This window comes from Syngnathoides biaculeatus, chromosome 10, assembly GCF_019802595.1.
Source record: "Syngnathoides biaculeatus isolate LvHL_M chromosome 10, ASM1980259v1, whole genome shotgun sequence".
In the NCBI taxonomy this organism is placed as follows: domain Eukaryota; kingdom Metazoa; phylum Chordata; class Actinopteri; order Syngnathiformes; family Syngnathidae; genus Syngnathoides; species Syngnathoides biaculeatus.
This window is the reverse complement of record NC_084649.1, coordinates 13,650,320-13,671,437: the sequence shown is the minus strand read 5'-3', so window position 1 is coordinate 13,671,437 and position 21,118 is coordinate 13,650,320. Positions and strand designations below refer to the sequence as shown.

General features: G+C 41.8%; 1 protein-coding gene across 1 annotated transcript in view; it reads left to right on the top strand.

Annotated features, from left to right (window-relative positions):
- Nucleotides 1–21,118, top strand: part of pfkmb (phosphofructokinase, muscle b) — an 80,383-nt gene that overhangs the window by 39,215 nt on the left and 20,050 nt on the right. The window contains exon 4 of the mRNA XM_061832743.1: nt 8,120–8,211. The gene's annotated coding sequence lies outside the window, so the exon portion shown is untranslated. The remainder of the gene's footprint in view (nt 1–8,119; nt 8,212–21,118) is intronic.

Sequence of the window (21,118 nt, the reverse complement as noted above, 5' to 3'; positions counted from 1 at the left end):
ACATCCACCATTTTTATGCTGATAGTTTATTCATCAAATGTTCATAAAAAATGTCAGTGGCGATTCGAGGGCTCACTAATCATATCTTAATAATCTTGCCATTGTTTGTTTATTTCATTTCTTGCAAGGAAAGTCTCACAGCCCCATGGGAGTATGGGGGTGGGGGATGGGGTGCACGCCAAGGTTGAGTACCGCTGCCATGAAGTGAAAAAGTGGCCATAGTTCAAAACGTTGACCTGATATAGCAAAACCAGCATGATATTTGGATTCCGCACATCAAAACTGTCCTAAATCACCTAAAGCAATTTTAGACATACATTTTTCATTTGTTTCTTATTACTTTTAAAGTTATGTCTTTTTCCAACTTTAAATCTGAAAATATACATATTGAATTACTCCAAATGTTTATTAGTCCAGCTATGGCAACTTTCTGTTTTTATGTCATTGTTTTATTGCACTGATCGTCTTCATATGAGTTACAGGATTGAAATGATTAATTAACAAATACTTCAAATCGAGCCACATGGCACGTATGCTAATAGATTGAGTCAAGAAGAAGTTGTTTTCAAAATAAAAAAAAAAAAAAAAAAAAACGTGAAAAAAATCAACAGGGCTGAGCCCCGACTGGAGATGGTGGTTAAAGCTTCGCTTATGATTTTGAGTTTGCTATTCTCAAAAATTATTCTCTGATGTGAACCATGCCTTCCACAAAAGACCTCTTCCTTTGCAGCCACGGGGAGAATTTTCTTTTGAGTGTGCACCGTTGTGGATGTTTTGCTGTGTAAATGCTTCAAACCGCCCCTGTGGCACATGCCTTCTGTTTGGGCGCAGGGCTGATTAGAGGCCCTGATTGCGAGTGACAGTGCGCAGATTGAGTTGCACAGCCTCTGTAATTCTCTCCATTAATGAGTTGCTCTCCAAACTGCTGGCCCGGACCCCATCTATTAATCACAATTTGTCATCGGTGTCGTGCTCCACAATTGCCGCCCCTTCCTCTTTCTCTCTCCCCTCCCAGCCACTTTATCCTCCCTCTACCTGTCTCTTAGATTCCAATTCCGTCCCATTCGTTTATCTCTTCCTGACTAACTTCCCCTTACAGTGTCTGCACAATACTCGCCTCTTAATTTGTGGCCTCCCTGAGCTTTGCCCCTTGCACCTGTTCCCTTTGCCACCGTTTTTACTTGCATCTCCATCCTCGGCTCTCACGCTCCCCCCCCCCACCCCCCCACCTCACTCGTGTCTTGCTCCCCCTTCCCAGCATGGTGAGGCATACTGAGTGGGCCACAGCCCTGAAATTCACATTTTAATTCTACATGCTCGCCAAGGTTAAGTAAGCGCCCTCACAACGGTAAATAATGAATTATCGCTCAAATTCGTGTCGAGATCGTAAATTGCAATTAGGTGCTTTGCCAAAGCATATGATCAGTTATGTTTTTGCTGTTTGTCATGACTGACTGTGATTGTAAAAAAGATATATCATGTTTCAAATAACAGATATAATACATAAACAAATAAAAAAAGGGGACGTTGAACATTACACCACCAGGAAAGTATCCCAATTCTGGAACACGTGTGACAGAATGCTTTTATAATTTGTATGAAATAAACTAATTCTGTAAATTGAATATTTCCTTGTGGGACACTATATAAACCACCCCCCCAAAAAACACAAAGGTTTGATACAGTTATTGTAAAGCATTTGCTTTCATCACTTTTGTCTAATCTGTTCTGATACTTTTTACTCACACTTTACTTTACTCAAAAAAGAAATCAATTGATTGATAAATATCTTAACCACATGTAGATATTCATCCATTTTCATAGCCGCTTATCCTCACAAGGGTCACGGGAGTACTGGAGCCTATCCCAGCTATCATCTGGCACGAGGCGCGGTACACCCTAAACTGGTTGCCAGGCAATCGCAGGGCACATGGAGACAGACATCAGTCACACTCACAATCACACCTAGCGGCAATTTAGAGTGTCCAATAAATGTTGTATGTTTTTGGGATGTGGGAGGAAACCGGAGTACCCAAAGAAAACCCACGCAATTTCCATGTATTTCTACTCGTAATAAATTTTACGTGCGGGATTTTTCATGCTCAACTGTACAGATTTGCGAGTGCGATGGCGTGCGTAAAATCACAGTGACTGCTATCGCATGCTGGAAATATTGTAATGTGGACAGATTCCTCTTATTTGCTGCGTTTTATTGATAACAACACTGTTTATTTTTAATTTTGTTTGGGCATTTTTTTAAGGAACATTTCAAAACAAGTCTGAGAGATTGTTTCCATCCAAATAAAGAACATCTTGATGAGTGTTCAGGGGTGGATTTACCATTAAACAAACACAGGCAATTTCCAGGGCCCCCAACATGTCTTGTAAAAATGTAATTAATCATAAAATTTCCTTTGATTTAAAGCACATAATTGTTTTGGTCTTAAATTGCATGGTGTAAAGTAAACATCAAAATACTTCATAGGTCATGAACATTTTGAGTGCTCCCCTCCCCCTTCTCATGCAATGGACTGTTCCTTTTTTTCTTACTGCGCATGTACAGACCTTTTCATTCATGAAAACAAACTTGGACTTATTCCATTGGAGGGGAGAACAGGAGAAGGCAAGAGGGGAGTTTTTTGTTTTGTTTTGCTTTCTACACCCACCAAAGAACTCAGTGTTGCTCACAGTGACGGCTAATGTGCATAACCTACAACAGTAAAAGTTGCCAGTTGCAGTGTCCCTGCTGTCAGTGTCAGGATGGAGTAGAAATGATTTGGAGAGTAACAAGTGCGAAGCTTTTCATCACAGTGAAAGTTCCACTTGCCACACAGATGATAATTATTTGTAATGTGCAAAAATAATTATGGTGCAACATTTTATGTGTCAAGCTACTATTAAACATCCTTCTTTTGTATTAAAAAGCTCTCGTAATGCTTTACCGGCAATCAAATTCAACAGGAGGAATTTTCAAAGAGCTAGGCTTTAAATTTGCAGATATATCTTGATAGATCCTGAATGCTTTACAGATAAAACAAAACCTCTGAGGAGTGATGTTCAAGACCAAAAAGGAAGGAGTAGAACAGAGTGATGAAGGACAGAAAGACAGCCAGGTTGGAGGAGAGAGAAAGTGGTATCATCCAGTCAGGATGACAGGGGCAACAGAGAGAGACGAGAGAAGAAGGGAGCGATCGTGAAGCAAGACATGAATGACCTTCTTTTAGTTCTTAAACCATGCTGTTCATGGCATGGCATCACTCAAAAGACAGGAAGACCGCCTATAGCGGCCTGCCGCGACTCGAACATGACAGCAGCTGTCTGATATACTGGACAAGATCGTCTGATAAACACATACGCACACTGCACTGGAGTGTCAATGTGATTCCAGTCGCTTCTTTTAGATGATTTGACGATGGCTGAAATGCTGAAGGTCCGGTGACGTCGCTTCGGCATCTTGCGTGATATGCTGACGTCATCTATAACAGCAGTCCCATGTCCAGTACTTTGTGAAGTTACGCTCTGTGCATTCAGCCCTTTGCGAATAAGAATCCATAGTGGTCGTTAACAAACATGCATCTACCGTGAAGAAAATATGTATTTGAACACCCTGCTATATTGCAAGTTCTCCCACTGAGAAAACATGGACGGGTCTGAAATTTTCATCGTAGGTCCATGTCCACTGTGAGAGATATAATCTAAAAAGAAAAATCCAGAAATCTCAATGTATGATTTTTTTTAACAATTTATTTGTGTGACACCACTGCAAATAAGTATTTGAACACCTGAGAAAACCAATGTTAATATTTGGTACAGTAGCCTTTGTTTGCAGAGGTCAAACGTTTCCTGTAGTTGTTCACCAGGTTTGCACACACTGCAGGAGGGAATTTCATCCACTCCTCCACACAGATCTTCTCTAGATCAGACAGGTTTCTGGGCTGTCACTGAGAAACACGGATTTGCAGCTCCCTCCCAAGATTTTCTATTGGGTTTAGGTCTGGAGACTGGCTCGGCCACGGCAGAACCTTGGTATGCTTCTTACGAACCACTCCTTGGTTTTCCTGGCTGTGTGCTTCGAGTCATTGTCATGTTGAAAGACCCATCCACGACCCATCTTCAATGCTCTGACTGAGGGAAAGAGGTTGTTCCCCAAAATCTCACAATACACGGCCGCAGTCATCTTCTCCTTAATACAGTGCAGTCGTCCTGTCCCATGTGCAGAAAAACACCCCCAAAGCATGATGCTACCACCCCCATGCTTCACAGTAGGGATGTGGTTCTTGGGATGGAACTCATCATTCGTCTTCCTCTAAACACAGACAGTGGAATTATGACCCAAAAGTTCCATTTTGGTCTTATCTGAGCACAAAAATTTCAGACCCCGCCATGATTTCCAAGTGGTAGAACTTGCAATATAGCAGGGTGTTCAAACACTTATTTTCTTATCTGTGTGTGAGCAATTCTGAGTTGGGATCATAAAAAGAGTTTCAGAATATTGACACATGACCTGATTGTGTTCTTTCGGGCAAGCTGTGCATACACTTTAAGCAATCTGTGAATATACACAACCAATGATATCTGCTGCTTTATCTCTGCAGCTTTTGGAGCTTTTCTTGTAGGTTACACTGACATTGAAACAATCCAAACCACTTAATTAGAACGATTACCTTTCTCCAATCTAAGGCTCAGCATATTTAGAAAGCAAACATTTGAGTCATGACGAGAAAACCACAGGGCTGACATCCACTGATTAAAAGATTTAAAATAGCGCCACTATCTAGATGGCTCGAAATGTCAGCTGAGCAAAATGATTTCATTCACAATGAGTCTTTTTAAAAGGCCCCACGACACATCCAAAGATTCCTGAGGTCATACAAATCAGAATTTGACTAAAATTTTCTTTATGAAAGAAAGTCACCCAGGTCCATGTCTTGTGAGACAATCTTTTCCTCACTTATTATTGTAGCTATTTTTTTTGTAACTTTACGACTACAATGAGACTGTCAAAAGAAGATATGTATGGTAAGAATTGTTAGTTTTGAACAGAGTTTTGCTTGAGTTGGATTTTTATGTACATTTTAATTTTGAAATTTTAGTACATCCATGTCACTTATGGTGTCGTGGTACACACACCTGACTTTGGTGCAGGCAGCGTGGGAGCGATTCCCGCTCAGTGGTGGTGTTGAAATCTGCCCTGCGATTGACTGGCGACCAGTTCAGGATGTAGTTCGCCTTTCGCCCAAAGCCAACTGGGAACAGGCTCCAGCTCTCCTGCAACCTTGTGAGGATAAGCGGCTTGGATAATGACATGACATGACGTATTAATACATGAATTTCCTATTTCATTGTTTTGTCCTCATTCAGGTCATGAAGCTGAAGCTTATCCCATCTGATTTTGAGCGAGGACGGGGTGTACCGTGGACCTACATTCTCTAATAAGACAATTTCGAGTCTTCCGCTTATCACAGAACGCTGAAATGTCACTTTCAACATGACTACAGTTAATAGAGTGTTTATGACAGCATCAAGTTGACGTTACAATGGGTCAGTAAAATAGTTCTGTCTGTCTCTTTTTGCAGAGAATCAGCATCACGATTACTTCATCTAAACTCTTGAACCCGTTTTTTTGCCCCATTCCTTTACATTCCCTGTTTCCCCTTTTCCCGTGAGTATGACTCTCCCCAGCTGAAATTCTTCTTGGTCTTGGCTTGGTGTGAGTGAAATGTTGAGTTTCGCTCTATGTGAATAATTCATGGCGGCTCAGACTCCGTCCATGTGTTTTCAATACCGGGTGTAGGCCAGGAAGGTATGAATCATTCATTAAACTATTAGACTCTTAAAGTTGGCGGTTAATTAACCCTTATCCTCTTGCTGTCATGTGGATGGGGTCAGTGACTGGTCTGTGCCCCTACCTTTCCAACCACCTGCTCATTCCTTCAGTCTTTCACATCCCAATCACTAGAGTAGGAAGTGTGCGTGGCTGTTTGTCCGTCTGAAGCAGGCAAGGTCAATCCAGTTGTACAGCCTTTTGTCCAACCTACTCGCATTATTGTACGGATTTTATATGACTTGTAGCGGCATACTGTTCAGGAGATACTTGTTTCTAATATTTTTGGGAGTTGCGTGTGAGCGTGCGTGTGTGTGTAATTGCCATGACGAGACAAGATGTTGAGGGGTCGGCGATGCGTGTCGTCAGAGCGCTTAAACACTTCACAGACGGCCCGCAGAGAACAAGAGAGACAGAAGGCGGTGGTGGGATAAGACGGAAGACGATAGAGAGGCAAATGAGTGAAGAAACAATGTTTATTCTTGAAACTGCTCTTAACTTCACATGGAGAGCGAGGCTTGACCCATGTTCGCAGAAGAATATGGTAGGAAAGTACGATTTCCTAATCACATGAGCACTCCTAACAAATGAACAACCCAGAATGACTGACCCACTGTGCTGAAAACATTCTGCTTTTGCTTTTGTTCCAAAGTGAATAGGGAGAAAGACAATGTAAGACAGCTTCCTACCAAATTAAGGCCCTTTTCACACTGCACTTTGTTTTTGTGCTGTTACTGCAAGACAGGGCATAGGACGACCAGGGAACAGGAAGTAGCCTGATGCCTTTCCCCGCTGATTTGGGCGTAGTTACAACAAATAGCCGTGTCTTTACTGATAATGAGAAGAAAGAGGCTATTGGATGTGTTGTCTGTCAACGCACTGCCGTCTGAAATGAACAGTTTTTAATTCGGAACGGATTGCTATCATCACGCAGTGGTGACACATACAGTATACACAACGAATGCGTCGGTTGACAGCGAACAACGCTCTGCTTAACTTCCAAAAAGGCCTTCGATATGGAAAATAGGAACATTTGTGTCGACTTTGCATATCAGCCCGTGGCATTTAACAAGAAACATTTATGCTTCATATTTCTTGCTGAATGGATTTTCTGTCTTGTTTTGGGCAATTGAACCATTATTGCCATCTGTCTTGACTTTTTACAGTATTACAACCATTATTTTCATAAAAATTCCATCTAAACAAACGGACAATAGTTTTGTACTTAAATACTTGGTTTGGGGTGGCACGATGACTCAGCTGGTAAAGCGTTGGCCTCAAAGTTCCGAGGTCCCGGGTTCTATCCCAGCCCTCTCTTAGGGGATTTTGCATGTTCTCCCCGTGCCTGCGTGGGTTTTCTCGGGGCACTCCGGTTTCCTCCCACATCCCAAAAACATAGAACATTAATTGGACACTCTTTATTGCCCCGAGGTGTGATTGTGAGTGTGGCTGTTTGTCTCTATGTGCCCTGCGATGGGCTGGCAACCAGTTCAGGGTGTACCCTGCCTCCTGCCCGTTGACAGCTGGGATAGGCTCCAGCACTCCCATGACCCCCGTGAGGATACGCAGCAAAGAAAATGGATGGATGGATACTTGGTTTGGACACTTTGATTTCAAATTCAATTTGATTTTGACAATATGCTGTAAATAGAAACATTCAAATGTAGGGAAGTAGTTTTTATGAAATAATATGACAGTACAGAATTATCTTGATAATCATAATGACCCTCTTAGAGAATCCGTAAATATGTTGGGCCCCGCAAAAAACATGATTTAAAAACTGCTGGTTGGCATTGTCCATATTGTGTCTGAATGTGAGTGTGAATGTTTTCTTTTGGTCAATATGTGTTCTGCAATTGACTGGTGAACATTTCAGGTTGTAGCCCACCTGTCACCCAAATTCAGATGGAATGCACTCCAGCTTATCGAATGAAAATAAGGGCCATCGAAACGAGTTCATTGACTTGGGTCAGTGAGAACTATTTCTTCTTTTCAGGCTTTCATCGTGAAAAATTGAAGAACTGCACATTTTTAGTGAGCCAAGTTAATAAGACAAGAATAATAAGCCACTACGGGTACATATTAATATCCTGTATTTTCTCAAAATAAATTTGAATTTCCATCTTCCCCTCCACTTTCCCTCTTATGCCAGTGCTCTTTATTAGAAAAGAGAGATTTCTACCCATTTCGCATTTTGCCTTTGCAAAGGCACAATGTTAAGTATGTTGTTGACAGGGCCTGACAGAGCATTGTATGTTTGTGTGGGTGTGTGTGGGTGTGTACGTGTGCGTGCAGGACTGATGGTGAAGGGGTGACAGGCAGTGACGGTGGGTACACAGTGTAACCTTTCGAGTGGAGCCACAGGAGCGTGACGGCCAGACGCAAAGGTAACAGAGAAGGAGACAGCACGATGTGCTCGGGGCGAGGGGGTTGTTAGCAGGAGAACTAAAAAAATCGACAGGAAAGGGAGATGGGAACGTATTTGTGTCATCTGCGCTTCTATATGTTTGCTTCTTTGTGTTTTGCGCCAAAACTGCTTCAGGCAAACAGAGTTGTATAATGCAAAAAAAAAAAAAAAGGAAAAACCTATCATGGTGTTAAGAAATTCACATTATGAAGTTGCAGTCCTTGCATGTCATGTATTTTGAGGTAAACCGAGATAGACCATCATGATCATGAATTCATTTCATAAACAGAAAATAATTGGATGTCCTCCTTTATTTTTAAAATGCAGGAATATCATTAATTATTGATAACAACATATGATTAAAGAGGCGACATGGTGGATGACTGGTGAACAGATACCCCTCACAATTTGTTCAAATCTGGGCTCTGGCCTTCGGGTGTGGAGTTTTTCCAGGTACTCCACTCGCTTACCACATTGCAAAAACATGCATCATAGGGTCATTGAAGAGAAGTGCGAACGCGTGTAGCCGACTGTAAGTCATTTGCATTCATCCTTATCCAAAAAGTAGCTCTCATCTTCAAAAAGCTTTGTGACCCCTGCATTAGATAAACAACATTCACAAGAAAATGTTCAAATGTGTTTGGTTGTTTAATAAAATATTACTTTGATTTTGTGAGAAAGGGTTTTCTTTAGCACTTGGTTAACGTTAAGCCATTGTGTTTGTGTAAATCAAAAATGATAAATATAGCATTGTTTGTTAAAACGAAAAAAAACGCCATTGAATCTATCACAGGATCTCTCAGTTCCAAGGTTGGCCTGAGTCACCATACAGAAACGTACATACATTGTAAGTTTACTTCTGAATCTTATATGAATGTCCACTAGCTCAATGCTAACACAGTGCAAAACATTATAAGCAGGCTAACAGATCTAGCACAGATGTTGAAGTAGTTATAATCATTTAAGCCACTGACGTTTGAACTCAAATAGCAGCTACACATGTAAACACATGATAATAATACTGGCATAAATTTTTATCCACTGCAAAAAAACACATTTATTACTGCATCTTAATGAGTCAGTTTATATAAAACTCTTCACCTATAGCTGTATGTCTGTCTTATAATGCTCTCTGGTGGCCAAGGCTTTCAATGGGGAAAGATGATTTGATAAAAGTTTTGCGTTAGCGACATAGTCACTGAACTCATAAATCCAGGCACCATTGTCCAAAGTTTTTCATAAACCAGGTGTACAAATTACAGCATTAACAATAGCTCGAATGCCAGTGCCCTACGATTCATCCTATTAAGGTCTACCGTCAAAATGTTGTTGAAGCTTTCGTGAAAGCACTTGTGAAAGTTGGCCCATTTTAAAAAGACGAGAGAGGTGTGCAATTTTCATCATCATGGGTACACTTCAAATCTAAATTGCCCATAGGTGTGATTGTGAGTGCGACTGGTTGATTGTCTCTTTATGCCCTCCGATTGGCCGTCAACCAGTTGACGGTGTGCCCCACATCCTGCCTGAAGATAGCCGGGATTGGCTCCAGCACTCCCACGACCCTTGTGAGGATAAGCGGCTCAGAACATTGATGTATGGATATACAAATCAAGTAATTTGAAATCCTAAAATGTGATTTGCTGGTTTGATTGTCACATTCTGAGTCTCTAAATTGAAGTCTACCTATGACGAAAATGACTGACTGACCTCTCTCATCTTTATAATTGTGACAACGATCACAATCGATGGCTCTCCAGATACTTTTCATTCCCTACACAGTATACATTATTATTGAGTTGGTCTGTAGTGTGAAACTAATTTTCTATTCTTCATATGAAGAACCAGCGACTTCCACGGTTATTTGTTTTCTTGAAGCAAAAGGTGTTTAACTTCAATCACAACTAAGTGCAATCGATGCATTTCTACTGTTCCAGCATGACTTAAATTACAAGTCAATTTGTACACAACTCTGCACACGCACGCAAATAAAAACCTACACGTGTGCATCGTCACAGTACCTGTTTACATTCATTGCATGTGCAAGGGCACAAATGAGTCTGTTTGAAACATTTTTCTCATTAGAATATCTGTCCCATCAACAAGACCTGGTGAATAATTTATAGGCGATTGTCGGTAGAGCCTATGCGCGTCCGAGCGGGGTTCCGGGTGAGACTTTTTAAGCTTCCTTGAGTCACTGAAGTCTTTCTGCCAATATTGTCCACCAGCTAAGCCCTCCAGTTCATTCTCCTGACAGTAAACGCACGCATGCAAAACACACACGCACACATGCACATATATCTACACCGGGAATGAATACAGTAATATATCCTAATCAGCATTTCATTGGCATTTAAAATGTTCCCACTTGCATGCCACCTGGTGATATGGGTTGGAATTTGAATACTGCAATACATCCCACACACACGTTTGGTTGAGGTGCCCGTGAGCAACGTCCCAATGTAACTCTACTCAATCCTACTACTTAAGTGCTTGTATGGTATTGTGTTAAATATAATACAAAAACAATGTAGGTTTTTATCAGTATGTGACTACCAATCTTAAATGCACTAAAAACAGTTTTTGTCTTATTTTCTTACACCTGTCAGTATGACCAATGAATGTTGCATGTTTTTGGGATGTGGGAGGAAACAAGAGTGCCCGGAGAAAACCCACGCAGACACGGGTAGAACATGCAAACTCCACCCAGGCGGGGTCCGGGATTGAACCCGGGACTTCACAACTGTGATGCCAACGCTTTCCAGCTGCGCCACTGTGCCGCCAGGAGCGATCAGTGGAGGGAAAATAATATACAGTTACGAATATGGCTTAAAACAAAACATTGTTTAACTTCCAGAATTATTGACGTTATGATATACTCAGATATATTCATCTCATGAATTACAAATTTAATTGTATTGTTATCCACAAGCATTTCCATTTAGGTTTTACCATTTAAAACAGCCGATATCTCGGGATTCATAACCAAATTAATGCAGTCAAAGACAAATTGTTTTACACAATATGTATTCACTTTTAGTACGGATGCACACATGTATTCCATATATACACACACATTACAATACACACATGCACACGCACGTGCGCACACACTGGACTGAGGCCTGTGACTATAACAAGCGTTGCTGTCTGCCTCAGTCGTCTCCCAGGCTTTGGAGGAGGATGGCGAGGAATGTTAAGGAACCAGGGGAAGCCAAGCATACACTTTCATCACACGGTGGGGGTGCAGGGGAGGGACTTGAACGCACTACACACACACACACACACACACACACACACACACCACTCTCTCTTGCATCCATTGAGTCTGCAGAGACTCTAAACAGTCAGGCGAGCAGTGGAGCATCTCTGCTATTTTACCCATTTACAGTACTTGATTTTTCCTGCTGACATTGTTCTCCGCTTCATAGTTTTCTGGTTATTCTATAGCTATAAATATATAAACCAGATCAGTGGTTATCAAACAAACGACGTACTGGAGCTTCAACTCCAAGTGTATCGTCTCGAAAAGTTCAATCCTACTCAAATGTATTTAAATATATTTTACCGAATTTAAAAAAATGAAAATTTAAATCAAGCTACTTTTTACGCCCAATTTGAACATTTAACTCAAGGCCCGGAGGCCAGATCCGCCCGCCGCATGATTTTATGTGGCCCTGGAGGCAAATCACATCTATCTATCTATCTATCTATCTATCTATCTATCTATCTATCTATCTATCTATCTATATCTATCTATCTATCTATCTATCTATCTATCTATCTATCTATCTATCTATCTATCTATCTATCTATCTATCTATCTATCTATCTATCTATCTATCTATCTAGCTATCTATCTAGCTATCTATCTTTCATGATTTTTGTTCAAATCCGTACCAAAATTTCAAATTGTCATATCATAAATGATAACGCTGAGATATTACAAGTACTTTGTGTGTTACCAAACAACAATAGTTGAAAAACCCATTACTTTTGATTTCTGATTCCAAAACGCCTTCATAAATTTCATATGTAAATTTGATGAGGCGGTTCAAGATTTTTATGATTTCACAGTCACAATGGTCCTCCGAGGAGGACCGTAAGTAAAATGTGGCCTGTGGCAAAAATGAGTTTGACACCCCTGCACTAGAGGAAGCCCGAATACCACAAGTAGTACTTCTACTACAATTTGAGAGGCAATGTAGATAAGATTGAGAGAGAGAGAGAGAGAGAGAGAGAGAGATGAGAGAGAGAGAGAGAGAGAGAGAGAGAGAGATAGAGAGAGAGAGAGAGAGGAGAGAGAGAGAGAGAGAAGAGAGAGAGAGAGAGAGAGAGAGAGAGAGAGAGAGAGAGTCTTGGGCAAGAAGAAGTCGATGCTGTGGGCTTTGGTTATGGAGGCAACACTGTTTGTCCTGCTGTTAATGAGGCCCGGTGAGCTTGTTTTTAATGAATTGGTGAAAAGGTGATGCTGCGACTAGTGTGTGTGTGTGTTGTGTGTGTGTGTGTTTGTGTGGCGTGTTAGTATGCATGTTGACATTCCCTCATTTAAGCCCCAAGGCAGAATATCGCGTTCCAACCGCCCCACCCATACACTCTTTTTGCCAATGTCATCACATAGTATGTGATGTAAATTTATTCATTTACAGTTTCTATCCACATCTGCCAAGCGTACCGTCCGTGTACAATTTCAAATATACAGTAGACCTCCGCCATTTGCAAGGGATTGGACCTGAAGGCGAATAGCACATTGCCATGAATAATTGACAATAATTGATCACTGCTCACATAAGTGATAGTGATTAGAATTGTAATTATTAGTTTACACCATAAATATACCACAAACTATTGATATATACACACACAACACACACACATATTTATTTCATATATATATATATATATATATATATATATATATATATAGATATATATATATGTATACACACATGAAGACACACGCACACACACAGTTTTTTAACATACAAGATGATAATGATGATATTGATAATTAACTAAAGAGTCACTCATGGTGTAGTGGTACACACGCCTGCCTTTGGTGCAGGCAGCGTGGGATCGATTCCTGCTCAGTGATGGTGTTGATATTTGCACTGCGATTAACTGGCGACCAGTTCAGGGTGTAGTCTGCCTTTCGCCCGAAGCTAGATACGGGATAGGCTCCAGCTTTCCCATGACCCTTGTGAGGATAAGCGGCTTGGATCGTGGATGAATGGATAATTAACTACTGAAGCGGTGTAGTCTCATATTTATTTATTTTTTTTAAAGACTGATTGTGTAATGACTCTACACAATCTCAGACGGCAGTATGTGACGGCACGCCATATCTGGATTTGTAAATAAGCCAAACAAGTCCACTGCAGGAAGACGACACACTCAGTGTATGGCGAGAAAAGGGGGACACTCTTAGAAGGCAAACAAAAGGCGTTGCACAATTGCTTCAACAGTGCAACAACTTGTCTGTCGGCAAACAAACGGGCCCCTTCTTGCGGCACAGACTGGTGGGACCCATCTCCAACAGATGGTAGTTCCTGGTGTGTATCAATGACACATTGGGGGTCGTAGCACTCCCGAATGGCACCCCCTGCTCCCAGGTTTTTGGGAAATGCTGGATGTCTGCAGCAGGGGTCGGGAACATGTGACTCGTGACCCACATGGGGCTCATTTGTGGACTGGCTCGCAGATAAAACTTACCAGACAATTCTTAGTATAAAAAAATGAATAACTGTGCTGACATTTTAATTTACAGTAAAGAAAATAAGTATTTGAACACCATGCAATATTGCAAGTTTTTCCACTTAGAAATGATGGAGGGATCTGAAATTTTCATCGTAGGTGCATATCCACTGTGAGAGAAATAATCTAAAAAGAAGAATCCAGAAATCGCAACGTACGATTTTTCAAACATTATTTGTGTGATACAGCTGCAAGTAAGTATTTGAACACCTGAGAAAACCAATGTTAATATTTGGAACAGTAGCCTTTGTTTGCAATTACAGAAGTCAAACATTTCCTGTAGTTGTTCACCAGGTTTGCACACACTGCAGGAGGGATTTTGGCCCACTCCTCCACACAGATCTTCTCTAGATCAGACAGGTTTCTGGGCTGTCGCTAAAAAACACAGAGTTTCAGCTCCGTCCAAAAAATTTTTTATTGGGTTTAGGTCTGGAGACTGGCTAGGCCACACCACAATTTTGATATGCTTCTTACGGAGCCACTCCTTGGTTTTCCTGGCTGTGTGCTTCCGGTCATTTTCATGTTGAAAGACCCAGCCATGACCCATCTTCAATGCTCTGACTGAGGGAAAGAGGTTATTCCCCAAAATCTCACAATACATGGCCGCGGTCCTGCTCTCCTTAATACAGTGCAGTCGTCCTGTCCCTTGTGCAGAAAAACTTCCCCAAAGCATGATGCAACCACCCCCATGCTTCACAGTAGGGTTGGTGTTCTTGGGATGGAACTCATCATTCGTATTCCTCCAAACACGGTGAGTGGAATTATGACCAAAAAGTTCCATTTTGGTCTCATCTGATCACAAAACATTCTCCCGTGACTCCTCTGTATCATCCAAAGTGTCATTGGCAAAATTAAGACGAGCCTTGACATGTGCTGATTTAAGCAGGGGAACCTTCCGTGCCATCCGTGATTTCAAACCATGACGTCTTAGTGTATTACCAACAGTCACCTTGGAAACGGTGGTCCCCAGCTCTTTTCAGGTCATGGACCAAGTCCCGTTGTCTAGTCCTGGGCTATATTCCTCACCTTTCTAAGCATCATTGAGACCCCACGAGGTGATATCTTGCATGGGGTTCCATTCTGTTTGCGATTGACCGTCATGTCTTGCTTCTTCCATTTTCTAATGACCTTTTTTCACCAAGGTGCTTGGCAATTTCTCCGTATCCCTTTCCAGCTTTGTGGAGTTGCACAATATTGTCTCTGGTGTCTTTGGACAGCTCTTTGGTCTTGGCCATGTTACAAGTTTGAGTCTTACTAACTGTATGGGGTGGACAGGTGTCTTTATGCTGCTAACGACCTCATACAGGTGCATCTGATTCAGGATAATACATGGAGCTGAGTTGGACTTTTTAAGGCAGACTAACAGGTCTTTGAGAGACAGAATTCCAGCTGACAGACAGGTGTTCAAATACTTATTTGCAGCTGTATCACACAACTAAATCGTTAAAAAATCATACGTTGTGATTTGTGGATTTTTCTTCTTCGATTATCTCTCTTTTTAGATTATCTCTCTCTCTCCCTTTCCTGCTTTGGCCCTGTTTGATGACATGCACCTACGATGAAAATTTCAGACCCGTCCGTGATTTCTAACTGGGAGAACTTGCAATATAGCAGGGTGTTCAAACACTTATTTTCTTCACTGTAAACCAAAAATCACTGTTAAAAATAGTGGTGCAGGCCAATTAGGAGCACAAGCTAGTTCAAATTGTGGACCAGGCTCTCAGTGGAGAGGAAGGAGGGGCTTCCAGAAGACTGGACCACGACAGCCAAGGTGATCAGTGAGATGGGCAGGAGAGTACTTGGTGTATTTCCTGTTAGGAAAGTGTGGAACGAGTTTTGGTGGTGGCAGATGTAAGTACAGGAAAGCAAGAAGTGGGACACTGAAAGGACCGAGGAGAGCAGACAAGAATATGCGGACATGTGATGTAGGGAAAAGGTGGAGGAGATAAAAGCCAGACAAGAGACATTTTGACATGTATGCTGGGTTGGACACAAAAGAAGGAGAGAAAAATGTATAACAGGTTGCCCAGAAAGAGGGATAGAAACGGGAAGGATGTGGAGCAGCAAAGTGCGATGATAGATAGAGATGGACACGTTCCTAAATCTTCTTGCCGTTCTTTGTTGCTGCCCATCTTTACTGTGATTCTTCCATACGTCCAGTGTGAGGCCATGACTGTTGGCAAAAAAACTCAACACCGGGAGCCTTTCCATTAGTTCCTCCCTTAGCTTTTCAAGATGAATACTTTCTCCATGCAGCTTGTGTGCTTCTATGTTGCCATCAGTTTTTGACACTCTCGCACTGTTCATCTCTCGATGTCTCACCTCTACAGAGGTGTTTAAAAAAAACTGCTTTTTTTTGCACATTTAGCTTTTATCATGTCACGGATCCTTCTATTTTTCCTTTCACGTTTGCATCCAGTTGGTGACGACGCAATTTCTATCTTTCAGTCACCATTTATGATCTCACACCCCACATTTATTGCTATAACTATAAAATATTTACTCATAATGAGAGAGGAATAATTTTGATACGATGAAATATTTTTTTGATTTTTTTTTTTTTTTTCCATCTAATAAAGTTGAGTATACAAAATGTGTACTATTATGCGGCAAGACGTGCAGCCCTCGCGGACGCCACTCCTGCTGTCACAGAGTTAAACGGTTTATTAACATCCCTGGGGGGCTTTTTTCCATTTCCCTCCTTGCTGGGCGGGGCGCCAAAGCTCAACGGACCACGACAATCCCTTTCCTGCTCTGGCCCTATTTGATGACACATGAGGGTCCCCGGGGCCCGTGACTGACCCCCTCAGTCAACCCTCATCCCCGGGATTGACAGATGTCAATCAAAGCCTGGGCTGCTCTGTGACCAGGGGGAACAATTATGGACAGTTTGTGTTGTCGGAGATGTTTGTTTATTAAGGGTACGCTCATCATTTTCAAATGTCAGAGCTATCCCATTTTTCGATACTTTTGATAAATCAACATTGAGCAAAAATGAAACTCAAGAATCACTTTATTACTCACACTATGAATTGTGAGCATTTTAGAACCCACCGTATCCACATTTTTTTTTAACTTGTAACTCACCACGCTTGCTATAATTATCCGTGGCCAGGCAGCTCATTTAATGTCGCATGTTTGCGTGTCAACAGTTAAAGACGAGATGTATCTTTGTGTTGTCGTCGTTAGAGCCGGAAAGACAGCGCATTGAGCTCGTCTTTCTTGTACTGGCGTTGAGACAACCATTGTTGATCTGTATTTATTGTTCACTGCTGCTGCAAACCACTAATGACATGGGGTCCAGATCAAACCCATCTTTTCATATATTCTGCAACTTTGCAGATATAATGGCAACTGTCACCATGAGACAGGAGGTGGGAGACAACAAAAAAAAAACTTGCAACACATTTTCCTTCTACGGCAAAAGAAAATGTATATACAGTAGTGTCCATCATTTACATTTCAAACATTATTCCTCAAACCATTTGTTCCATCCATGTCTTATTATTGGATTATGTAAATTTGATGCCACTTGGGCCAAGGATCTATAACAGTATTATTTTCCATATTTTACACGTTTATGCGGTGTAACCTCCGAACCTCTCAACTTTAAATTAAATCAAAATTAAATTCCACATTCCCCCAAACTCACACGCCCCTTGAGTCATCAAATGTGAAAACCACTGTTCTCCAAAAAATATGTTACCATCATTTGTGATGTCTGCATATCTCGCAAGATGTTTTTATGGATTGTTTCCTGTTTGATTCACAGTCAATATAGATTGTTTGTTGAAGTAAGAAAACCGTAATTTCCGGCCTATAAACCGGGACTTTTTTCACACACTTTCAACCATGCGGCTTATGTGGTGATGGGCTTTATTTGCGTATTTTTTGTAATGGCCGCAAGGGCACACTCAAGCGGAAAAGGTAAGAGTGAGACCGGTGGAATATATGTGCAGAGGAAATGACTTTTACCAGGGTTTTTTTTTTTTTTAACCGGCCCTGTTATCACAGTGATTTTTTTCCGGTATGTTTTTTTAAACTGTCTCTGTTTGTGGGGTGCTACTGTGTAGCTACCACGGCTGTTTGTTTGTTTTTTACCGGTATGTTTATTTATTTTTTTGTTAACCAGCCCTGTTCATGCTACCGTGTTGTTGCTATGTTAAGCTAAGCTAAGGTATTAAAACTTTGAAAACTCTGTATACCAAATATGTCGTGTTTCAATGTCGGTTTCAATGTGGGCACGGCTTTTACACACGTGCGGCTTATGTATGTACCAAATGGTATTTCCTTGTACTGGGTCCAAATGTACTGGGTAAGGCTTATAATCCAGTGTGCTCTGTAGGCCGAAAATTACGGTATTAATAATGAGATGATGTCTCAGCCCTCATTCCGCCCCGTATACTGCTGAGCCAGTCGCAAATCCGACTTTTCACGAACAACAACCAATGAGCGATATCTCGACGGCAGTGTGTGCTGCGTCCGGCTGCTTGCATCTCCTCGCCGAAGCAGAGCCTATCGTGATTAAAAAAAAAAAAAAAGGAAGTGATCAAAACAATGTAAGCATTGTTGTAATGCTCAGACACCTCACCAAAAGGAAACAACTACCTGGGCAGATTCTGCCAACAAGTCCGGGAGGCGTTCAAGTAATGATGATAATGATCTGGAACCCCAGAAAATACAATGCCACTCTGCTTATCTTGCGTGAAGCCACTGCTGCCTAATTTAACAATACCCCCAGATACAGTCACATGGGGCATTTGGGTGTAGTGTCATACAGACCGAACCTAACCCAAGTGAACACCCATAGAGATTACGTTTTAGTACCACTTGTGGGGTACGCATTTGACAACCAAGCCAGCGTCATAAACTTTTCAATTAATGTAGTCATGTTGCGCTTAAATACCCCGAAATCCATGGGGGACCACTTAGCCAAACGGTGTTGACGCTGCTAGCTAACGCTAATCTGTGGTAAATGAATTTCACACCTGATGCTGATGGGTTGTTGCACCCCAGAGACTCAACTTTTTGTATACAAACGTTAAAAGGCGTTCTATTTTTAAAAAAATAATAACTGCTATTAGAGAAAGCATAATCTTACTCCATGTTTTCATCATAGAGTGATACTCAACTGAATTATCTCCCATCAAATGTAGTCTTTTTGCCTTTTAATAAACAAACTACTTTTGCTTATATCAACTGTTTTAACAATGCATCACTATGTGTCACAAGATATTCGGTGAGAATCAAATTAAATGATTTATGTGACTGCAGATAAACATCAATGTCTTCTAGGAAATGTCTCATTAATTAGTCATCCCTTAATTGGCCCTAAATGCCATTAGCGCACAGTGTGTGCTAACCCTGCCTTCATTATTAACCGAGATCTGGTTAAGCTTTTACACACACACACACACACACACACACACACTATTTGTGTTTGTGCGCACAGTCATGCCAATGCACAGGCTGGCTCAGCTTTGATCAGTGGGGCATGGCATTGGTTGGGGATGGGGGGGGCTGGAGGTGAGGTGGTGGGTGCGGGGGCTCGAACCTCCCATTCCTACTGATGAAGACGAATGAGCTAACAAGACATGACGGAATTGCTTCTGCAAAAGGGAGGGGGGCCCAATGCAGTGGCGTGATGTTGTGTTGAGGGCGGCTAAAGGGGCAGGTTGATTTATCACTCCAGCAGCAGATAACCGTCTGCGCCCCTCCCTTCCTCCAAAAACCCAACCCGATTTATTCACTCTGACCCTTTGGTCTTTAATTAAAGCCCCCACCCGCCTCCATCATCCCATCCATGTCCTTATTACAAGAGTCACTCCACGTATCATACGGACGTGAAGGTGCACCACAAGACAACGCCATACATGATTGGGCAAGAGGGGCAAAAGGGACGCTTGGTAAAATCCCCAAAATGTCACAACCATGTTGATTTTACATTCCATTACCACCTTACGGTCAGGAGAATGGGGGAGAGGGGGGGGGAGGCAATACGGAGATGGAGGAGAGTAATGAAGCTGGGGAGCTGAAGGTCAAAAGAAGAACGGTAGAAATGGTGATGAAATGGAGGAGAGAAGGAAAACGGGCTGATTAAGATATGTACATAATGTGGGGTGGAGGGGGGGGATATCAGGGATGACAAATTGAGAAACAGTGCAATCCTCAGAGAGAAGAGGAGGGGTAAAGACATATTAAACGATACCGGAGGCCAGGGAGTGAGATGGAGGCCTCCTGATGAATTCATAAAAATACCATGGAAGCAAGGACAGAGGAGAAAATCCATCCATCCCTTCATTTTCCTTAGCTGTTATTCTTACTCGGATAGCGGGCATGCTGGAGCCTATCCCAGCAATTTTCGGGCGAGGGGTCGGGTGCACCCTGAACAGGTCGCCAGACAATTGCAGGGCACATCTCCACGCAGGCTTGGGGAGAACGTGCAAAATCTACGCTGTCGAAGCCGGAATTGAACACGGGTCCTCAGAACTGTGAAGCAAATGTGCTAACCAGTTGTTCTCCGTGCCACCAGAGGAACAAATGAAAATAATAAATTAAGAAAAACATGAAGCGTTCGCAGAGAGAAATCGCTTTACCAATTAGCCAATTAAAACAGGTGTGGTTTGCAGATGAATTTGTTAACTTTAAAATAAACGTGTATTGTCTACGCAAGAGGTTCCAGATCACACATTTCTTTAGTAATTCTTGGCAAAGAAAAAGTGCTGGTGGGAGGGGAAGAGTTCACCCCTGACAATTTATCACTGCGCTGCCATTCGCGCTCTGAAATATCAGCCTATTAAAACATTCATTGAGCTGATTAAACTGCAGTAAAACCTGGCAACATTTGCAGCAAACGCGTTCAGTGAGTGATTTATGAGGCGAAAAGCCTTGCGCGCCGGTCCCCAATGTCGATGAAAACAAACAATGTCCACCAACTGACAGTTGACTCCCGGAGACTTATGTTTTATCTGCAACATACAATATGACGTACAAAACAATACAGTCATCAATTACAATGAAAATACATTGTGATATTTTGATTTTATTGTAGTCTCGTGACAATTTGTGCTATTTTTTTGTGTGCTTTTCACATTTCACAAACGTTTTAGTCTTTTTGTCTCTATCACGTTTTTTTC